A 22,021-nucleotide genomic window follows, 5' to 3' on the forward strand; every position below is an offset into this window, starting at 1 on the left:
TCATTCACACTCTTTCGATTACCATTTCTCAAAAGAATTCTCGGAATCAGCCCAGTCGTTTTCGAGATATTAGCAAAAACAAACACAAACAAAAGTTTAAAAATGGTGTATAACTAGGTAGGTATCTACTACCTATCACCTACTTTCTTATGTATTTAGTGAAAAGAAGTATTTTTTTACAAACAGACGCTTCGATTATTTATTTATTTGCATATATTAGGTGTGACGTATATATTTTGTAGCCCTCGAAAACTAGAAAAAATAGGTACCTAACTCGGTATTTATTTACCATTTGTAAGTTACAATATACATACTCGTACCATATAATCTATTCGACTTTTCAATTTCAGTTAGGTATACCATTTCATTTCTGTTATACCTACGCTTGGATATTAAATGAGATTTTCAGATTTCATAATGAGTTAATATATATTTTGTTTGTTCACTTCTGTAGTAGGTACCTACCTATGCATATATACACCTACTGGTATGTTCAAGTTGTCGGCCCTTGGTAGGTGAGACACGAGATAAGTAATTGAAGTTCCTAACGTTCCAACCACTAAGCCACTAAGGCTTGTTGTTCACATTCCGGACATACCGCATAGCTGCCTAGGTGCTTGACAATCTTTTCCTTTTTATTATTTACAAGCCGATCGTTACACTAATGTAATGTAACCTATCTATAGACCTCTCCACCGTACATCAATTTCACGTTAATATGATTATTTCATTATCTCACGACCAAATAGCATGCTGTAAAGGGCAAGGTCCGGTTAGAACATAAGATGCGTGGTGGCTAGTCATAGGGTCCACTCATCAGATCACAGCGCTTACCACTACTTCGGGGAGGTAACGTGTCCCGGACGAGCTGACGTTTAAAAAAATGAAATTTATTACTTATGCATGGCTTGAGCCGTCGGCTTGACCGCTTAACTTGTCTTGGTGAAATTTTGCATAGAAATAAAATGCTCCCTTAAGACCTAAGCCCCAAGGCACGGGCTGGACACCGCCTATTCCTCACCTCCGGCCTAGTACCTGCTGAGATTCATATCACAGAAAACCCCAATACTATGTGGCCAGACCGGGAATCGAACCCAGCACCTCGTGACCTACAGTTGAACATGCAGCTAGTGTAGCCACTGCACTGCTTTATTACGTTTTGAATGGATGTCGTTACTAGTTAGTTTCTAATACTAGAGTGAATAAGCTCGCGATGCTAACTCCGATACTCTTCATCGCGTCTAAGCTACGCTTTTTGCCGGCGGACCGGCTAGCGGCTGGTGTACAAGCGCCCGCCGCGCAAAAAGCGAGATATGGACGCATGTAGAAAATAAACTGGTTTTAGCATCGTAACAAAAACTCATTATTTATTTACCCCGAGTTCGTTCATGAGTTTAAGGAATTTAATTATTATCACCATCAACAACATTGGTAACTACGACGTAGGTTTCATGGAAATATTTAATTTAATGAATCATCATCACTTCGACCGATTGAAGTCCACTGCTGGACATAGGTCTTTTGTAGGGAGTTCCTAAATCCTCGGTCCTGGCCCACGTGCTCCAGCGCATCCCAGCGACTAGTTTGATGTCTGTCCACTGTCGTTTATCGGAGCGGAGTCGCCATTCCATCACCTTGTAATCTCAACGTCTACGTAACTCTGGTTCTTCTACGGATCCTCATTTCTGATTTGATCACGTAGATATTCTCCCAACATTGCTCTCTCCATCGCCCGCTGAGTTATTCTGAGCATTTTAATGAGGCCCTAACATTCTTATATTTAACTAGCTGTTGCCCGCGACTTCGTCTGCGTTTGATTTTGTTTTTAAAGTATTCAGTATCGCTAAGCCTTAAATGATTATAGTAGTATATATATATAAAAAATGTGACTATCAATTAATTATAGACAAATAATTTGCAATAAAATAAAATTGCGACTATAATTAAAGATCTAAGCTATCCTATCTCTTAAGTTAGACCAGACTGCTCACGGTGTGCCAATTTATTTAAAATCGGTTAAATAGTTTAGGAGTCCATCGCGGACAAACATCGTGACAGGAGATTTATATATATTAAGATGAGTACAGCCTTCAAAAATGTTCCTGACAAAAATAATTAGTTTAAACTTAATATGAAACGAAACTTATAGAAAAATCCTATTATAATTCCTCTTAAGGATTACATGAACGTTAAAAACGCCAGGGTAACTTTATAGCTGATTATTAAATTACTTGATGAGATGGGGATAGGAAAATAAAACTTGCTAAGTTTGTTGTGAGGAACATGTTTGATGGGCAGTTTCAATGACATCGTAGTGCACGCGCATGCTAACCACTGAACCGACGATTCAATCCACACATCTGCAAACGAGCTGAACATTATAAGCTTTCACGTTCGAGGAACTGAAAACTAAATCAAAAGAAGGATTGGACTGAAATCTGCAATCACTCTAACTTTAACGATGGCTATTTTTTGAATAGGTGGCATCTAAACTAGTCCTGATGTCACCGACGCGGCATTCGCGCCTCGTTAAACGTTATCTCTTCCGATAAAAAGACAATTTCCCGCGTCCGGTTACTTTCCGATGCAATTTGAGACTTCGAGTTTAAATTAAACCGCACTACATAATTAACTAGATGATATGGACTTCTTAAAGGTTATTTCGAGTAGTATGATCTAATATTGTAAATAGATTTAAGTTGTTATTATTTAGTAAAAAATACTACTAGTATTTAGTTTCATAGTACAAATTAACTAGGCTTTCATTACGTATAGATTTGGGATTTGGGTTGGCAAAGGTGTAATGTAGATTACATCTCCCTTTAGGTACATTTATTATGCAGTATGTGTAAGGTAGCTTTACAACATCTGTTGTTAAACAAATAGCTTGAGATTATTCGTGTAATTAATAGATTTAAAAAAAACGTTTACGTTACATCATATTTTATCAGATTTGTATCATTTGAACCAGATCGAACTTCCAAATAAGGCTGGAGAGCTGAGCATCTCCTTATTTTTTGTTTGTGTTTTGTTTCTGTACACAAATGTCTCCAATATTCATGGCCGATTTCAATTAGGCTTTATTAATAAACAAATAAAAAGTCCTTTACCGATCTTCTAAGGTAAGGAGATTTAAGTCCTATGTTCCACAAACACCCTGGACTACATTGCCACCAGACTGGTCTAGAATTCTAGAGCCCTATCTGAGCATCCCTGAGGCGTCGACGACTGCTGAATGGACACGCAGAAATGTTCTGAGTCATTTCGATTTGGCAAGGGCTTTAAACATTTTTGGATTGTGATTTATTTCTGTATAACACCGTTATTCGAAAATTGGCACCGACTTATTGAAAGTTATTGGTGACAGCGACTGTATGTGCTTCACCAATCGACATACACTCGTAGGTAATATCGTAGTACACTTAATGATACATCTAAATAAACATACAGTTTGCAAGTATTATAACGGCTTATAGTGGTTCTTTAAAAAATACTTTCGTAAGAAACTAACGTTTTAGTTTAATAAAGTATTATCTATATACGATAAAATATAATATATATCGTTATCATATTTGTCAGGCTTTATCTACTTTGCGAGATCCTCTTGCAAAGTAGATAAAGCCGAAGCAGACGGATGACCGATGAGGGTGGTGATGGTGACGGAATGCGTAACATGCTCCCAGTGGCACGGAACATTGCCTAACTGGGGACTTCTTTATAGTAAACTCCTGTTCCCCACTATTTTAACCTGACACGGGAATCGAACCTATGACATCGTTATCCGTAGTCACTACACTGACCACTTGACTCGGCAGTTTCTACTAATTACTTGATAACTATAAATATTTGTTTAACTATGCTTTGATTTATTGTTGCGATTTTTGACGACTTCCCGGCGTTGTGAATTTAAGTAGGAGGTCCCATGTTCGATTGCCGACAGAGGCAATTTGGGAATTTATAATTTCAGATTTTTCTCTGGTCTGTTAAGAGTCTTCGGCTGTGGCTACTCACCACCGACAAAACATGCCCTAAACACTCAATTGCTAAATCCGGTGCGATATCGCGTAAACACCGATTAGGGGTAGTGTTGCCCAAATGCAAGAACAAGACGAGACTTAGCCAGTCTTGGTCTTGGTCTTGCGCCAATACACCTGGTCTTGGTCTTGGTCTTGGTCTTGCGCTCCCAGTCTTGGTCTTGGTCTTGGTCTTGCAGCAAGAGTCTTGCAAGTCTTGCAATTACCTATTAGTCTATTACTATTTATTAAAGTTTACTTTAAATCTTAGAAAAACGTATTAGAATTGGAACATTGTGAGCTTGAATTAACATAGCCATAGTAAAGATCAAGCAGATTAAGAATAACTGAAGATTTGATAAGAAATTCGAAAAATCAACTGACCTATATGTCGTTTTCCATGGAAGTAACTGTTTCTTAATAAACATTTATGATTTATAAGCTTACATTTGCTAAAACATGTAAAAAAACAAATTAATTACAATAACTTGACTGTATTTTAAAGAACAATACTTATCTGTCTAGAAAGAGATTGAACCCTCAACTTATAAGAAATTTAATAAAAGAGTTTTACGATTTATCATTTATTTGAATAAAGCTGAAGAGTTCGTTTGTATGTTTGATGACAGAAGTTTTAAAATAAATAAATAAATCCTGAACGTCACTATACCTCCAAAGTTACTATTCCTCGTGGACGAAGTCGCGGGCACAGCTAGTAAATACTTACTCTCATCATCTCTCTCAGAGATATTCGAACACTTTTTTGCTATTTTTTCTTGTAAAAACTTAAGAAATATAATGACTAAATGTACAATAATAGTACCTAAGTAATTAGTTTAAAACCATATAAGTAATCAATATTATAATTACTTACTAGAATGAATTATTATGACATCTACTACCTATCCTCACCATTTTATCCTAATCATAATACTACTTGCGTGATCAGTATAATGTATTCATTTTCATTCTAAGCACTCTGAAACTTATTTATTCTTTGGAACACCTGTAGGTACTCTTAAAATTCGAAATTATTTTGCATGAATAGTGTCAAATGTTATGATTTCGGCGCGGCGGCAACGATTGTTTGCGTCTCATAGAATTCCTAAGCGTACCTACCTACCTATACACCGAACTGTTACACCTAACTACTCCGTGAAATAGCGCTAAGTCCTAGCTGCAAGACGCAAGAGTCTTGCAGGCTATGTCTTGTTCTTGCTCAAGTCTTGCACGGTCAGTCTTGGTCTTGGTCTTGCTAAAAATACGCGGTCTTGTTCTTGGTCTTGGTCTTGCAAAAACGCAAGAACAAGACCAAGACTGCAAGACCAAGACTGAATTTGGGCAACACTAATTAGGGGTATGACTACTATACTCCCTAACAGGTTAGCCCGCTATTGTTAAGTAGAATAAATGTAAGTTCGGAGTGGAGGAGCGGTCGTGTGGTGAAAAAAGTTGTAAGTACGCTTTTTGAAGGGAAGAGAATACGATGGAATCGTAGCCCAAATAATCCATAGTTTCCACTGATTTTCTTGTTCCAAGCGTCGTGATGTTCTTGTCTTCGTCGTCGATACTCTCTTGTTTTCTGAAGATGAAGACCAGCATCCACAGCTATGACATCTTAGCTTTAATAAAGTCACATATTAGTTTATATCCTTTCGGCGTGCAAATAAATAAGTAATTGAGGATAAAAAAATTATAATCATGAAAAATTTTTAAATGATGTTATACCCTAACGTTCCATCAACTTTATAATTGTGGTGCAACAACAAGATGTGCTGGAATTACACAAACTCTTCTCTAAAACTATTGCTCCGCCTCCAAATCAATTTTTATCGAAGTATATTTAGAATGAATAGGATTTAACCCGGCTAAGTTTTTTGTCTTAGTCTGGGGCGCGCTTTGAACCCTCGCAGGTTTAAGTTGTGGAACAAAGTTATCACCATCCCCTCACAATTATTATGTAAACATATACCTATGTATGAACGCTTCATGATCTTCATATGCCTGATAGGCCTACATGAATAAATAATTTGGAATTTGAATTTCATTTTGAAAATATGTAGATACTTAGTTTGACTCCAGACTAATATTATAAATGCGTCAGTATGTTTGTAAGTTGTTGCAACCTAGACCCAACATACTGACATAGCTTGAAGTGTTGGGTTTTGATATAGAATTTAATTATAAATTATGATCCTAAGATATCTCCTAGGATACTTTTTATCCTAGGAAAACATACGGTTCTCACGGAATTTGAAATCGTAACAAACGCGGGCAACAGGTAGCATGGATTATAATTCTATGACGAAACCAAAAACTTCAAGCTATGTCGGTAAGCCCCAGTACTTAAGTTGAATGTTTAATATGTACCTACTGTGGAGCGGCGCGTGACCTGCGCGGTACCGGTTCGTCCCGATCATTAATCTTTATAAATCGCACTGGTCGCCGCTGAACCCGGCCCTCGATATTAATAATTCTTTGGACATCACAATGATTTATGCACCAAAACACTAAAATAAACAAAAAACTCCTAAAGTATGCAAACTTCCGCATCGCTCCGTGGTAATATATTAACGGTTCCCCACTACTTAGTCTGCGTGCAACGGTACATTTTCTGAAAAGGCAATTTTTCCCATACAAAATTGCATTTGCTTTTCCATACAACATAACCTGACCTACCGCGTGGCATTGCCCGCTCGCGCTAATAAATACTTCGTTTTTCTGCTCCCTGAGGTCGTAGTATGATGTGAAACCTTCTTGAGAAGAAGAATAAGGCTATCAAATGCAAATGAAGGCATTTAAAATACAACTTCAATCCTATCCGATTAGCGCTGAACAAAAATCTTTTTTATTTGACCTGAACCGACGAACCTCGACACTCGTACCGCCCAAAGAACGCCATCTATTAAAAGTTATCCAAGTCGGCAAATCTCGTAATAAAGATTTCTTCTATTTTCGGCCGCATACATTTAAATCGGTTAACCTGAAATCATTACCTAGGTTAGTGGGCAGTCGAATAACTAATTTAAGTAACAATACTATAACGGTATATGGTATATATAACTATACTATTTAAACTTTATTATAATTTTGGTAACGGAAGTCTAGAACAGCGTTGCACCAGGGAAGTCCCTACAAGCCTCCCAAATTACTCTAAACTTCTTAAATTAACTGAACATGATGCCTCTCAATAAGCATCATTCATCATAATCATCAGTCATTGAGGGCCGGGGTTCGATTCCCCACGTCACGCAAACATTTTTTTTTCTAATTTATATTTATTTAATACATACCTACTGGGATTCATCTAACCAAAAATATGGGCCTGGAAATATCCTGCATACAAGAGAGGAATGAAAAGTTTATACCCACCACGCTGCTCCGCGATTGAGTGCTCTTTAACAATATGAAAACACTTGTGTTTACATTGTTAGTGTTAGTAGTACGTTTTGTGACAGAGCACGTCCGGGGAAGTGATACTGCCAAGTTTGTTTCTGCTGCCAAGCAGCATTGTTGTTTTCCGGTCCGAAGGGCGTGATTGCCGGTGCAATTTCAGGCTTAACACCGACGCCTGAGGACAGTTCCTACAACACGTGGCAGTACCTACTGAGTACGACGTGCTCCTTGCATGTGTGACATTGGGATTGGTCAGGTTGCATTAAAACTGAATTATCCGTTACGTAAATATTTGTGTATTAATGATATTAGGTGCGAGCGTCCTAGAACCCTCTCAGAATGACCTTGTACAGCTGGCAGGTCACAGGTCGCGGCAGCCGCCTCACGCGCCGCGCCTGGGGCGGGCGGGACTTGGGCGGGCGCCAGGCGCACTCGACTGTGGCGTCACCGTCACAGACTATCACACTCAGACACTGTTTGGTTACAATTCTGTTCCCTGCTTAGTTCCCCCAGCACGGCTAGCAGAGACAGGAGACAAAAATTATATCCCCCGATGCTATCCCCTGACTAGGTATGGAATTAACGTATCCACCTGCCGAAGCACGGCAACGGGGAACAGGAGTTTTTTGCCCCCTAGTTTGTGTTTTGTCGTTAGTGTCGACCAGAGCCGAAGCCTCCCAGACGAGACCAGACAAAATTCCGGAATTAAAATATCTCAAACCCAGGACCTTCCAGTTATAAACCACTGCGCCGGAGACCTCTCTGACTCAAAGAGTATTCTCTTAAAATTTCACACTTCTTGTAGGATGCCTGACAGTTGATCAAGACACAAAACCTTTTATAGTTGTATTACGTGGGTCTGCCAGACGAAAGAATACCTAAAAAATTTATTAACCTTTTTAACTTCAATGAGAAATAAAACTGATAACCCCTCGCAGTCATGGGTAACATAACCGATTTGTAACGTCACCAAATTGTACTTTAACTTGCTGTATTGTATTTATTCTGTCTGTTATTTTCTGTTTTATGCAATAATATATTAATATTGTATTCATTGATTCAGTTATCCGGTCGCGGTCTCCAGCCACTGCCTCGGGGGCGTTCTGTAATGTTAGTCCAAACACCAGTTCATTCAAGACTCTTGTGAGACTCGGTCACAAGAGTCACTACGTGTCATTACTATGATGATCCCGAAATTTCTAAGCGAAACTTACGCTCAAATTTTCTAAAGAAAAAGCTTCTGCTTCTCCGATCACCGATGACGGTATTCGGATGGACGATGGGACGGATGGCAGTATTCCGGGGCGTATAAGTGCTGAGTTTCCGCTAACCGCATGCGTCAGTAATAAGTAGGTAGCAGCTAACAGGCGGCACTAAGTTTGAAATGAGCGCAAATCGGTCGCGCAGTTTATCGCTCGCGCCGAGCGTTAAATTGTCCGCCGCGGTCGGTTATTAAGACTGTTAGTTCTTTGTTGGCGATAATCACTGTGTTTGACATCGCAAAACAAATAGCGACTTAATCGCGCCGCACACGGAACACGGTTACGTAAACGGATAATTGTTTTCAGTCTTCAACGTCGACCGGGGCTCCTCGGGGCTCGCTCGTAGGAGAGTCCACTGCCCCAATACGACTTGGCGGGGTTTCAATAACGGCTTATTGTGCTCACCGAACAACGTCATTTTCCTAACTCCAAGAGACTGAGAATTAATTGACAGAAAAGCCCATGAGCTAAAACTGTTTTGGCCTGACTCTGATATCGAACATGAGTCTCCGTGATCCGTAACGCGTAAGTTTTGCAGGCAGGGTTCAATTAGGTACTTCATCATCAAAAGCCGGGCTGAAGCCACTGCTGGAACAGGCCTTTTATAGGAGAGTGGTTTAGAAGCGTAGACCACACGGTGCTGCTCCTATGCGCGTGGGTGGGCTGTAGCGATTATTGTAACATTTTTGTTATAACACTCAGGGACGACAATGGCTACGCGTGCTCTTCGAGGCACGAGGATGCCATATCGTAATCCGACCCAGGAATCAAACCCAGGACTTCGTGATCTGCAGTTAAATACATATACTAACCATTCGACCTACAAGGTAGTTGTTTTTTGCATGGACAAAAAATGTTGCACCTTTTTAATCTAAGTGTACCTGTCATGGAAATTAAAACGAAAAGCATCCAGCTGTCTCACCGTTGATATAGGTTTGGTTTATCAGAACTGTAGAGTGACAAGACACAATTTAACACTCCAAAAATCCGCAAGAACCCATGTCTTCCCGTCGCCCCCTGGTGGCTTAACCTTTAAATATAGAACCTGCTAGAAGTGCCCGTAAGGACTCAATACACAACACAGGAAACCGCGATGCGAGTGGCTAAGATGTGATTTTGCGGGACAAGGTGCCAAGGGTTAGGTCGTCAACCGGTTACACAATGAATATTTTGGGAATATCCACTTACTATCATTATATCATTATATGATAGACACTTAACACAATTGTTTCAAAAGCAGCGAAGGATTTCTTTTTTGAGTATATTAGAAATACCATATCATATACCATAGAATTATCTTAATTTGAAGAGTTTTTAGTTTCGTTATCAATATATCACACTCTGTTTCACAGTTGTGATTTAACATCGCAGGCATGAGCGATGCGAATCAATTCGAAAGTTTTCTAACGAGTTCATAAATTTGTATTGCTAGCAGTTTTGCGTTTGAGGAACACAATCCTAATTCAAATCAGACTCTGTTCATTTTATTAATTTAATTACAAACTTAGTTTATCTTACGGGCTTAACCTACTGCGATTAACAATTAGGTACGACATTTCAATATCCACCCACTTCGAACAAAAAAAAGAGACAAAAACTAATACATTGATAATTTGCATAAATTAATAAATACGTAGTGAGTTGAATGAATGAATAAACACACTTTTATTGTACAAAACATACAGGAAAATTGTAAATAAAAAGTTCACACAATGCTTACAATTTGGTCGCATTATCGCTATATAGCGATCTCGTCCGGAAACAAATGTAAAGTGACTTTATAGTCATATGATAATGATATCGACGCATATCGACTACAAACAGACGGACTTGATGTTCCAAAAGTGCTTATATTAAGTCTACTTGAAATGATTGAATTTTGAATTTTTTTCATGTATACAGGTATATCACGGCGTTGACGCATTTACCGAATTGGTATTCCACACTTAGCTTTCCTAATGTTCTCAAACTAGAGCTATAAACCACGGCGCGCCGGCGAGTAGGCTCAAGGACGTAACATTTCAATGTTAAATGGAAGTTAAACCTGTTGTCGTTTTATATTTGCCTCAAAATTTGAATTGAAGACCGCTCTGGCGCAGTGGCGACTGCCTCAGTCTGACCAACAGTTAACGGGGTTCCGGGTTACAGCTTACAAGTGTTGATAATAAACAGACGGATGTGTATGGTACGGTATTCTAATACGAACTTATACGTACCTATAGTTATGTCTTCATCTAAATCGCGAGACGTCATGACTTTACAGTACATTGCAATCAAGCTTTGCAAATCGCAATGGGACGTCACTTATAAACCCAAGTCCGTCCATAAGATTTAAGTATAATAATTAGGTATATGTATGTGTACCTTATTATTAACAGTTTTTTCCCGTGATTTTACCCGCCTTAACTATAAAGCAATGTTTTGTGAATACTAGCGACCCGCCCCGGCCTTGCTCGGGTGCAATGCTGAAACTAAATATACTAATCGATGTCTTTAGTTCACAGATTTTTCATAAAGACGCGCCGCAACCGCAATATTCCTGCATTCTAAATCTACAACACAAACATTAAATGCACAATATATTTAAGGTAATTGCCTCGTTGGTGTATTGGTTAGCATGTTTAATGACAGATCACAAGGTCCTGGGTTCGAATCCCGGGTCGGGCCAAACTACATAAACTGTTGTGTATTTCCTATTAAAAAAATTTCAGCACCAGCCCGAAAGTGTCGGTGGCGTCGGCGGTATCAGCCCCCGTGCCTCGGAGAGCACTTAAAGCCATCGGTCCCGGTTATTGTTTTGGTAAGAGTCGTTTAAGCCCACCAACCCCCATTTGAGCAGAGTGGTGGGGCTATGCTCTAAAACCGTCTCTCCTGTGAGAGACGGAGGCCCGTGCCCAGCTGAGAGACGTTAATAGGCTGTGGGTGATGAAATTTTAAGGCATTTAATTGGATAAGGGTTAATGCTGTATTTCTTAAAATCGCTTCGTAAATAAGCTATTATTTTTAGTAAAAAAGTAGAGGATACAAAAATTGTTATTGTGCGTTATCCCTAAGAGATAGATCTGCATTACTGTAGTACATTATTTAGATCCACCTCGTAGGGTTCAGCCAGCGTTTGAAATGTAAAGAAATGTGTTTGGTTTACGACATCACTTTAGAGACCTCTAAAATTATCAGTGGCTCTCTCCTATTTTATGCCTGTATTATGCATAGACACCTTCCTTTTGAATCACTCTATGTATTAAAAAACCGCATTAAAATTAGTTGCGTAGTTTTATATATCTAAGCATATATAGGGACAGACAGACAGCGGGGAAACGACTTTGTTTTATACTATGCAGTTATACTGATAATCTTTCCACGATAAACAAGCAAGAATAATTTTACAAATCCGACTGGTATTTATAAAAACTCGTGCTGTATACTTTACCTAAGTAGAATTATTATCTATTTCTTCAAAGCGATTATGCTCATGTTTTAGAATTACCTAAGGCCAGGCCTAACCGCAGCGCCTGACCGCTTCCTTGGCAGCTTTAAACATTACGTCCAGCGAACTACCTAAACGAAGCGCACGTTCGAGGAATAACCCTTGTGATTGATCCCTCACAGGCCGCTACTTAGGACAAAGTTGAACGCCACGTGGTCCCACTTCTTCCTTTAGAAGTCTTTGAACGGGCCTCAGCACTCCTGCCCTCACTTTTTGGGAGGAAGCAGTGCTCAGGCGCTGTTATCCTTATCAACCAATGAAAAGTAGGTATTTTATCGTGCCTACCCATTATACAGTAGATGTAAATTAATATTCTACAATGCGAGACTACGTGTTGGTAAACTGGGCCTATAAAATACCCGCACATTGAAATTCCGCGAAGAGGTTTCCCTCTCGTACACCAAGACATTAGATAACACTTCATTGCTCCTTCCAAACTGCAGAATTCGGAGTGGGATATTTTCTGTCTATGGTTTTCGATTATCGGACTGCCGGGCTACTATCGCACTTCTATGGCAACGATCATCATCGTATCAACTGAACGGAAACGGTCTTGTGCCACTCGTGTCCAACGAATCCTTACAACTCACTTGATTTCTTTTGTTTCTTTTGAGGGTCACCTAGCACTTTGGACTACTACATCGTCCAGTAGTAGTCCATCAAGTAGGCTTAAATTGAGTGTCGTCTAATATAGTAGGTACCTAACTAACCTATATAGTAGGTAGGTCGACTTCAACTAAGAATAGTACCGGAGCCCTAAAACTATTTTGTCAGCATGGTGGTAACTAGCCACGGTCGAATACACCGTTCCGAAGGGATTGACCACAAAAAATTCTCCAATTGCTCCAGCCGGCGATCGAACCCCCACATTGCGGGTGGCTAGCTAATTTGTCACTCGAACGTTTATCTGTCCATCGTGCTATAGCCCCGAGCTTACTTATTATATTTATTGGAGTATTTTTTTATTTTATAAGTATAGACGCCTGCGAGAGAAAACTTCGCACTAAAGGCATGAACATGGTGTAAACCCGGACGCAATTTCCCCAAAAACAGTAAATTCAAGTAAAATGTGATTTACCACGCTGACGCCTTTTCAATTATTATTCTGCGGAGCGTATTCTAAACGCTCATAAAGTAGCGCATTAAAACCCCGATACCTACCGTACACGTTCAGTGGCGCACTTACGTAATAATAGGATAAAAAATTACTGGTGAAAAAGTCTCGTAAAACAACTTGTGTTCGCATAAACTTATGTTAAAATACGGAAACATAACATTTTAAAACTACTCGAACCAACCTAATGCTGGGCACGGGCCTCCTCTTTCAGGGAGGGAGAGTTTTAGAGCACGAACCCACCACACTGCACTGATTCTATTTGGCTTGGGGCTGATAGGGTCTAACGATTTTATATTGAGAGTTTTATTCCTTGCCTATAAAATGTAGCTTATGTTACTCTCCGTAACATTGTGGCATAAACCACAAAAAAAAAGGTGATTGATTGCTCAGTTAGGCAAATTCAAAATCAAAATATATATATATATAATATATATAATAAATAAATATTTATATTATAAAATATATAATATAAATATTTATTTCAGTAGGTTTGTAGTGACTCTACCACCGGTCCGGTCCGGGAGGCAGATTCTACCGACAAGAAGGCGACCAGAAACTCAGCAGTTGCTCTTTTCCAATATCAACTATTTACATTCTATCATTCATTTTGCAATCTTGTGAGAGATGAAAGCGCAGCCGGATGCTTCCAAGCAATCTTTTCATTAAGAAATTCATCAATAGTTTGGTTATAAGATATTCTTTATGCATTGGTAGGTCCAAAATCACCTAATTACTATAAATACTCGCGTTAATCCCAGATGAAAATATTTTAAACCATTTTCCCTAAGTGTCTACAAGAACAATACTTCCTTAATCCTTTTACAATCCCATCGTTCGCATGTGCCGCCTTTATAATGATTTAGTATCAAGTAATCATAATATTGACATTTTTAACAAAAGGAAAAATATTTTTAAAAATCAAATGATTAAGCACTATTCCACATAATCTTTAGGGTAATAATAATATATATATTATTATTTAAGTGTTTCTTTTTTGTTTCAACTTTAATTTTAGCTTTACTTTCTGTTTAATTTAATTCCAAGTTGTGTACGCATACTTTGGGTTGTAGCTTAGAACAAAACTTGTTATTACTTATATTTAGATCTACTTTTAGTTAATACCTGTTTTGTGTACCTAATAACAATAAACAATAAACCTGTAGCGTTTACCTGTACTATATCATCTATACTTATAATAAAACTGTAACTGGAAGATTTCTGTACATTTAATATATTTTGAAAATTTTGATCGGGAGATGCTTTGCAATCGATACTGAGTCCAAAACAGATTTTTATTTAATTTTGTCTGTCTGTCTGGCTGTCCGGGCATCACGTGAATACTCCTGAACGGATTAAAATAAACCTATACCTATCCTATTTAAAAAATCAGAATAATCTGTTTTATGCCTTAATAATATCGCCGGCTAATCAATTTAGTTGGCTCATATAATCATTGTCCATCAGATGTGTTTGCGGTAAACCGATGTAATTTGTGGTCTAAAAGACACAAAAAAGGTTGTTAATCATTCTGAAGAATCCATTTAATATTCAACCCGACGCTCCTCATGTTAGTGCAGTAGCCGAGTAGATCATTATAAGTCTACAACCTGTAAGATGTTATACATCTACAGTAGGTATACGAGCACCATTGGTTTATCCCTGCAAACCCCGCTGCCGGCCACCGGCATACACTACTGAAAAACGTGACGTTTTGCCACTTTCCATTAGATTATATTAGAGACTAGTAGTAGCTAGCTAAGTTATCAGACGAACACCGATTCCGTCACGGAGTTTATTCTTAAATTCACTAAACAACAAGAACAACAGATATTTCTGTGGCCGTGAGTTAAATAATAGTGTAAAAAGAGAATCCTATGTATCAAGAGCTAGATGAGAATGAATATGAATAAATAAATGAATATACTACGAGAATACACGCATCGCCATCTCGTCCCAAAGTAAGCGTAGCTTGTGTTCTAGGTACTAAGATAACTGATAAATAATTTATATGAATAATATACATAAATACTTATAGTGTACTAGCTCTTACCCGCGACTTCGTCTGCGTTTGATTTTGTTTTTAAAGTATTCAGTATCGCTAAGCCTTAAATGAGTATAGTAGTATATATATAAAACATGTGACAGACAGACTAATATTTTGCAATAAAATAAAATTGCGACTATTATTAAAGATCTATGCTATCCTATCTCTTAAGTTGGACCATACTGCTCACTTAGCGTAACACGTTATTTTCTTCGCTTGATGGAGAATTTAGAGCTCTTTAAATGGCTTAAGAAGTGCATCTCATTATTCATTCCACTAACTAAAATCAAATAGTTTGTGGCTATATAATATATTCTCTATTAGTTACCAATCGAGTTGGCGGAAACCCTATTATTTCATAAATCACATCTCTGTGCCAAAAATCCCTGCAGCCGCTCTAGAGGTGTAACATCTCTCTGCAGCACACTGGAGGAAAACATTGCTCTATTCATTATAATAATCATTGTTTTTCGACATCATTCAAAGACCATCAGAGCTGAAGTGGCCCAACTCAACAATTACACATTGACTTTTTTTTTTTAACAATTTCTGCGATGCCGATGAAATGATTTGACTCATTAATAATGAGTAATATGAAAAATACAAAGGACCAATTAGAATATTGTAAACCATCCGAAATGCGGTTGTATGCAAGGCGGGCGGGCTTGAGCATGGCTTTCCTGAGCTGAACATGCTGATTTTCATATCGATTATGAGTAAAAAGAAGATGACAATAAAACTGTTGGGTAAAGATTGGGTAAGATTTTTCATAACAGGTATCACCTTTTCCGTGGAACAAAAAAACACGGCTCTTAACACAAATAAGTCATAATCATCATCGTACCAACCTGCTACCGGCCCACTGCAGGCGCGGGCCTAGTAGTTAGGAAGTAGTTATATTTCATTAATTTTATTCTTTATAAATTGAAACACATGTGGCCCGTGCGTCACGTCTCGTGCCTGCTTGAATGCCTATTTTCATTTCTTTAAAAACACAACATTTTTTCAAATATTTTCTTAATCGTGTTCACTTTACATCGTATGCAATTTTTATATTCTTTATATTTTCTTAAATGAGTGGATAGGATTGTCTCTGCCTTACCATTTACGACCTTGGAACGGATTAGGACGGATAATGTATAGAAAAAGATCTTACTTACGTTGGAGACATATTATATACTTTTTATCGCGGGTCGCGTCCGCAAAATTATAAATATTATGAAATTACTTCGAAATTCTGCATCACTAGAAACACTACACTCTGTTTACTTTGCCCTTTGTCAGTCTCTAATCACCTATTGCATAACTTCCTGGGGTAATGCTTCGAAATCACACTTGATTCAGTTAGAACGAGCACAAAGGTCAGTACTCAAAACTATTCTTAAGAAGCCTTATAGATATCCAACCGTCAAGCTATATCAGGAAAGCAGAGTCCTTAGTGTGCGTCAGTTATATATTTTAAAAATGGTACTTAGAGTTCATCAGTCAATAACATCCACTAAAGATTATAAAACTCTACTCAAACGTCGGGTCTTTAAGCTCCCGTTGCCGAGAATCAAGTCGAGCTTTGCTAAACGTTTCAGTCCATTTATAGACTCCTTTATTTATAATAAAGTTACCAGTATTTGTGACATTGAACATTGTTCCGTAAAACAGGCAAAAGCAAAAATTGTTACCTGGCTTGCTACCTTAACCTATGATTCAACAGAAAAACTTTTCTTGTGTCTAGCGTAATATCATACAAAATGCAACTTTATCAATAGTTAGAGTGTATTGTACGAATTGTTTAATCGACTGTAATTCGAGTGACAACATAAATTTAAGCTGTTAAATTGTAAATAGGCACCCACGAAACAGGAATACCTAGTGTGGGTACCATCGGTAACATGGAATCTGTAAATGTTGTTTTTGATCATAAATATTTTTTCATTTTTTTCATTATCCCTGGAAAGCAATGGTGGTCCAGGAATTTAAATACAAGTTTTGAAACACAAAACACGACGCTCCTTTTCTACGTGAAACTATGAAGTACCTGGAAACACAGTTCCATTTATAATATTAATTTTAGTTTGTTGCACTCCAAATAATTTTCCGGCAGTTAAACTTTGGGTAAACGGTAGAACAATTGAATCTATTGCAGTTACGTCACTTTAATGGTAGGGATGTTATAGACATAATATTATTCTGAATAATAAAGTAACGGACGTATGCTGCTTATGGACTTAAGAATATAAAGTAGTTCATCGCACGATACTATATTGTAGTGTAATAACAACAGAACAGACATGCGTAGGTATAATGGTTTTTGCAGGAATGAAAATAGTAATGATGTGAACACCTAGCTTATTGTAGTGCGGTGTACTGCCGAGTGCCGGTTGGAGCCAGCCTTTGAGTTGCTTACATTTCTGTTGCACTGATTGCGGGGAGATCCGTCCTGTGTTCCCGAAGACATTCATAAGCGACGTATATTGTAAATGCTTAAACCGGATAATTCAGAACAAGCTGACACCGTAAGCCATTGCAAATGAAAAAGCCAATCCCGTGTACAATTCACTAAATATGAAGTATCAGGAGTATTAGGATAAATGAAATGCTTATTTTTTTAACGAAGCTTAAAAATTACCTAATATTTTAACATAAACCACTTTCTAGGTTTACCTGTACATAGCTTGCCAACTACACTAAACTTACACGAGTTGTCCGCAGCCCTCCGTCCTTCTTAATATTAGTTAGTAGAAGTGGAAAATTACCGATACATTTTGGTAAATAACCGGTTAAAATATTGTTCTTTATTTTACCGGTTAGTTGATTCATTGCGTTACAATAACTCGACTTAACTTGTTTATACCGCGATTTAAAGAGCGTTAAGCGCCATTTCAGTAAACCTAAATATACCTAATAAATATTTGACGGAAAAACGTATTAGAAACAGCTTACCGATTTAACTGGTTAAAAATAACCAGAGGACGGCGGTAGATATGCTAAAATAACGAAACAAAGAGTCAAAAATAATCTTTATTTTCATACATTTGTTTAAATTATAAAATTTGTATCAGTTTTAAATAAATAAAAAATGTGTGACAAAGGAGCCGCGTCCGTGCAGCTCTACACAGCACTTGTTCTCAGCCAGCGCCTTCACCCAATGCGTCACTTATAATAATTTATGTAAAAGAAGAAAGTATTATGACACATCTCGCTGACCTACAAGTTACATTCTGTTATAGCATTAATTGACGGACCAAGCGGATGGCTCACCTGATGGTAAGTGGTAAACCATTGTGTTTAAACCCCATTTGATTTGGTGCTAAGCCAGGAACACGGCATTGCAAATATGCTGCTTAACGGCAGTCATAAGCATGGTGCTAGTAGTTCCCCGGAGGAGCTCTGCTACCACTACGTGTGAGTACAGTTGCAGAAGGTAATTATTATGAGCACTCGATAAAGTTGAACCAGAAAACTTACTGTACTTAGACTACAAAAAATGTCAAATCTATACTTAAAAAGCTACAGTCGCTATAAGACTGATATAAAAAGGCATAGCTTAGTGGTCAAAGAGCTCAGGCTTCGATTGCCAGAGAGTCGCAGGTTCAAATCCTCACGGTTCCGTAATTTTCATATACATTAAAAAAAAATATAAAAATAATAATCAAAAATTGCATAGAAGCAGACGTTACTGTGCGGAATTCTATGATAGATTATGAAAATTAAGCTTAATTGTCATGATAATCAAAAAATTTAATAAATTTGTCAAATTTATTAAATTTTTATAGTCTTACAAATTATAATGACTTGTCATTCGATATACGCGTGTATGTGAGTGCGTGTGAACGTTTGTATGAATTATTGTATTAATGTTTAGATCATAACCTTACTAGTTCTTGAACTCATTTCACCGTGAATAAAAATATAGTTTGTGATACTTAATTTTTCTATTCACAATTCCCTCATGTTCTTTTTTAACTGTGTGAAATAAATCTTAATATATATAAATCTCGTGTCACAATGTTTGTCCTCAATGGACTCCTAAACCACTTAACCGATTATAATAAAATTCGCACACCATGTGCAGTTCGATCCAACTTGAGAGATAGGATAGTTTAAATCTCAAATTATAGTCGTAATTTTAATTTATTGCTAATTATTTGTCTGTTATTATTTGACAGTCACAATTATCTGTTAACTCCAAATGATTCTAACAGATGTCGATACCTTTCGACTGGGTTGAGTAAGTAATCAATAGATGGCGCTGCTTTGGTAAATCTACGAACGTGTCATATAAGCTACATTTAAACAGCATAATTACCACGTGTTGTTGACGCTATAAAATTAATTAAATTTATTTTGTAGTGAACGAAATACCGTATAATTCAATTATTTCCACTTTTTAAATTTTTGGTGTCAGCATAGCCGGCCACGTGTTAACATAGACTGAAGTGTAAATTGAATTCATATTATAATGAAGATAATACAGTGAAATTAATCCTGTTTTTTACTTATTTGTGCTTCATTGATCAAAACTTTATAATTTAATTTGAATATATGTGTGTAAGTATTATCACATAATTATAAAATTTAATTAAATTCATTCATTCATTTTATTCATTTCTATGATAACATGTTTTTCAGTTCCCCTTTCTAATATTTAAACGATTAAATTATTATTTTCAGTCAAATGCCACCGAAAAAATCTAACCTCAACAACGCGAGCGGCAAAGGGTCACGACGCAAACGTGTTGAAAGAGCTCAGCAATTACCAGAACAAATCGAAACAAGAAATGCAGCTCAAAGAATCAGGACTGCAGAAAGTCGTGCAGAAGCAACCAAATACACAATGTATTAAACTACCAGACAATTTTTGCACTGTTGTTCAGGATAAAAATGAATTGATTCAGAGTATTTTCCCGGATATACAGAATAATTATTTGAATCATGAATGGCTTAGTCAACGGGCGATTTTGGCAGCCAAAAACGTTGATGTTGACGAAATTAACTTCCAGATACAACAGTTGTTACCAGGCGATCTGATGTCTTTTAAATCAATCGATACTGTTGTTGATGAAAATGAAAGTGTAAATTTTCCGATTGAATTTTTAAATTCATTAGATATCCCTGGAATGCCACCACATAATCTTCGATTAAAGATTGGTTCCCCTATTATTCTCCTCCGTAATTTGAATCCACCTCAATTATGTAACGGTACGCGTTTGGTCATCAAAAAGATCACCGGAAACATTCTTGAAGCAACCATTTTGGCTGGGAAGTTTAAAGGAAAGGTGGTCCTGCTGCCACGTATTCCGATAATACCATCAGATTCTACCATACCCTTCAAAAGGCTACAGTTTCCAATTCGTTTAGCTTTCGCCATGTCTATAAATAAATCTCAAGGTCAGACAATGTCCATTTGTGGTTTAGATTGGGAAAATCCATGTTTTTCTCATGGGCAACTATATGTTGCGTGTTCACGTGTTAGGAAACCGTCGAATCTATTTGTGTTAGCTAAAGACAGGTTAACCAAAAACATTGTGCACCGATTGGTGTTAAATTAAATTGAAATTGAAAGTATTTATAATTCATCAGATATTAATGTTTAAAAGTTTAAGACTGTCTGCCTTGCCTACCTGATTCATGAGTTTAAGCGTCACATGTTATTTACTGTATTATACTGTAATATACTTATATTTGTTATAAAATTAAATGGAAATAATAAATCTGATAAATTTTTATTTTGTACCTATTGATTTCTGCTTAATATCAAGTGTAAGAACATTTTAATTAATTGTGTTCAACGTACTTCCCCTTCAAATCTCAATCCAGTGAATTTGTATACCAACATCAACATTTTCGTCTTTGTTCGTAAATAATTTCATTGTACTAAAGGGTTATAGTAGTAGAAAGTCAAATAAGGAGATCACTATATTTTTTTACAAATACTATCTGTGTGAAAAAGCATAGTGGACTCCGTGACTGATGTTCTCTTATTATTCCCCTTAGATTGTTTACTATAATGTAATATAATAAAAACTCTAGCCACAGCAACGCGTGGCCGGGTCAGCTAGTTAATACTAAATTTTGAAAATTCGAAGAGCAAGTTGTTAGTTTTAATGCCAGGAACTACGAGAGCTTTCTGGTACTTTTATTTAACTCTGTAGGCTGTATATTATTGCCATTTGCTGACTGCCTCACTTAGTAATCCCCTTATTTAGCATCTTGAACACATCGAGAAGCGTGCGAGATCGTAATATTGTCTCGCAAGTGATGAACACGACTGGCCCGAATCGCGGGCGTCAACTAGTCTAAGGACTCTATCATAGTTTACAGACCTGCTGAGGACGTTTGATGTACAAGATACATAAAGTCATCAAATCAATTTGTACGCCTGTCCACGCTTCTGTGACACCGACGTCATGTGACGTCAACTACAACTAATAATTATCGTTGCATGGATTACATGATCACACTAGAATCACATTTTCTTACAGTATCGCGAAGCGTAGACCAGTTCATGTGAAATAAGTTATTTTGTAAACTGTAAATAATGACAAGCATACAGGCTTTAAATCATCTGTTTGTAAATGGGTAAGAACTTTCATATCAATTATGCTCGGGATTAACTTATAGTTAATTGTTAATTGACTGTGTGATGGTGATAACAAAAATACCTAGTTTAGTTAGCGCGTTTGGAACCCTCCCAGCTTTTGTTTA

The 22,021-nt window shown here is 37.4% G+C and overlaps 1 protein-coding gene across 1 annotated transcript in view; it reads left to right on the forward strand.

Annotated features, from left to right (window-relative positions):
- The window catches only part of LOC120634236 (sodium-coupled monocarboxylate transporter 1), a 36,541-nt gene that overhangs the window by 822 nt on the left and 13,698 nt on the right, over positions 1-22,021 (forward strand). The gene's annotated exons all lie outside the window — the stretch shown is intronic.

This window comes from Pararge aegeria, chromosome 23 (assembly GCF_905163445.1).
Source record: "Pararge aegeria chromosome 23, ilParAegt1.1, whole genome shotgun sequence".
Taxonomy (NCBI): domain Eukaryota; kingdom Metazoa; phylum Arthropoda; class Insecta; order Lepidoptera; family Nymphalidae; genus Pararge; species Pararge aegeria.